Here is a 2,806-nt window from a genome sequence, read left to right on the forward strand (position 1 = left end):
AACTGTGTGGTAGAATGTACGGCCATGTTATAAGCAAACTTCACATGCGGCAAACAATCTTCCCACTCTCGCAAGTTCTTCTTGATCATGGATCTCAACAGTTGTGACAATGTTCTATTCACCACCTCAGTTTGACTATCAGTTTGAGGATGACATGTAGTGCTGAAAAGTAGCTTCGTCCCCAGCTTTCCCCAAAGTGTCTTCCAGAAGTAGCTCATGAACTTGACATCACGATCAAACAATAGTCTTCGGGACTCCATGTAGACGTATAATCTCTCTGAAAAACAGGTTAGCAATATGCGACGCATCGTCGCTCTTGTGGCAGGCAATAAAGTGTGACATCTTAGAAAATCTATCCACTACCACAAATATAAAATCATGGCCTCTCTTAGTACGCGGCAAACCCAACACAAAATCCATACTAATATCTTCCCAAAGTGTAGTAGGTGCCGCTAAAGGAGTATACAAACCGCGAGGCTTCAGCTTGGACTTGGACTTGTTGCAAGTAATGCATCTCTTCACATACCTGTTCACATCCCTCCTCATCTTTGGCCAATAAAAGTGATCAGCGAGCATGAGTAGCGTCTTCTCACGCCCAAAGTGACCCATCAAACCTCCAACATTTGATTCCTGCAATAAGATCAAACGCATAGACGATTCTGGAACACATAGTTTGTTAGCTCTAAACAAGAACCCATCATGTATGTGATATTTTTCCCATGCTTTACCAATAGCACACAAGCGATATGGTTCAGAAAAATCATGATCAGTAGCATACAAATTACATAGAATCTCTAATCCAGGAATTTTAACATCAAGTTGAGTTAACATCATAGTTTTCCTAGATAGAGCATCAACAACTATATTATCTTTTCCCTTCTTATGCTTAATAATGTATGGAAAAGACTCAATGAACTCAACACACTTAGCAAGACGCCTATGCAAGTTAGATTGAGCTTTCAAATATTTCAAAGCTTCTTGATCAGAATGTATGATAAATTCTTTTGGCCACAAATAATGTTGCCAAACCTCAAGAACTCTAATTAAAGCATACAATTCTTTATCATATATAGGATAGTTCAACTTAGCACTAGAAAGTTTCTCAGAAAAATATGCAATTGGGCGACCCTGTTGCATCAACACACCACCAATTCCAATGCCACTAGCATCACATTCAATCTCAAATTGCTTATTGAAATCAGGAAGTGCAAGCAACGGTGCAGAACTTAACAATCGTTTCAGCTCATCAAATGCATGATCTTGGGCGGCGACCCACTCAAATGCAACACCCTTTTTACTCAATTCATTCAAAGGTGCAGCAATAGTACTAAAATTGGGCCCAAATCTTCTATAAAACCCAACAAGACCATGAAAACTCCTTACTTGACTCACATTCATGGGAGTAGGCCAATTTTGAATTGCTTCAATTTTAGATAAATCTACCTCTACTCCATGCTTAGAAACAACATAACCCAGAAATATGACCTTATCTTTGCAAAATGTGCACTTCTCAAGATTACCATAGAGTTTATTATCACACAACACTTGCAAAACGTGTCGAATATGCGTAGTATGATCAGATTCATTGCGGTTCTAAATTAATATGTCATCAAAGTACACAACCACAAACTTTCCAATGAAATCACGCAAAACATGGTTCATCAATCTCATGAAAGTACTAGGTGCATTAGTTAAACCAAAAGGCATCACTGACCACTCATATAAACCAAATTTTGTTTTAAAGGCTGTTTTCCATTCACCCCCTCTTTCATCCTAATTTGATGACCACTACGCAAATCAATCTTAGAGAAAACAACAGCACCACACAATTCATCTAGCATATCCTTTAAACGGGGAATATGATGACGATATCGAATAGTAATGTTGTCTATCGCTCTACAATCTACACATATGCGCCATGTACCATCTTTCTTAGGAACTAAAATAACAGGAACATCACAAGTACTTAGGATTATGCGAATATAACCTTTGTCGAGTAGCGCTTGCACTTATTTCTGTATTTCCTTCGTCTCTTCGGGTTCGTCCTGTAGGGCGCCCTATTGGGCAGCGAGGCGCCGGGGATCAAGTCAATTTGATGCTCAATACCACACAATGGTGGCAATCCTGCTAGTACCTCCTCCGGAAATACGTCGCTGAATTCCTGCAACACATGTGAAACACCAAGAGAAATAGGGGTCATGTCCTTAGAAACCTGAAAGAGCAAGGTCTATATCCCATGTTTTGTGTGTTTGATAACAACACTTGAATGAATTTAACCGTGTGCATAGATTGTCTTTGATAGATTTGCAGGTGCACGGTGCCCTCGCTGAACACGTCATGATCGGAAGACTGGAACGTAGCTTATAGGTTTTTTGGTTTTGTGTGTGTGTCGCGAGGTGACGTGGTTGGAGAGGAAAAGAGAAAAACAACAGATTCTGCCTAACCGGTACTACTGGTACCAGGAGCGGTAGTACCGCTACCCTACTGGTACCACTATAAAGTACCGCTCTGGGTATTTGCACTGAAAAGTCCCATAGAGTGCGTTACGGTACCTCTACGGTACCAGGAGAGGTATTACCGCTTGAGAGCGGTAGTACCGCCTAGGTACTGCTTAGGTACCGTAACACAAGTTACGACACTACCGCGTTGGTACCACTTAGGTACCGCGAGGGTCCAGGGGCTCACAGAGGTCATTGCGGTACCTCAAGCGGTACCGCAAGCGGTATTACCGCTGTGAGCCCACATGGCGAATCTGTGGGGGAATTTCGAACCCAGAGCGGTACTACCGCTTGCCCAAGCGGTAGTA

This window comes from Lolium rigidum, chromosome 3, assembly GCF_022539505.1.
Source record: "Lolium rigidum isolate FL_2022 chromosome 3, APGP_CSIRO_Lrig_0.1, whole genome shotgun sequence".
NCBI classification, from domain to species: Eukaryota; Viridiplantae; Streptophyta; class Magnoliopsida; order Poales; family Poaceae; genus Lolium; species Lolium rigidum.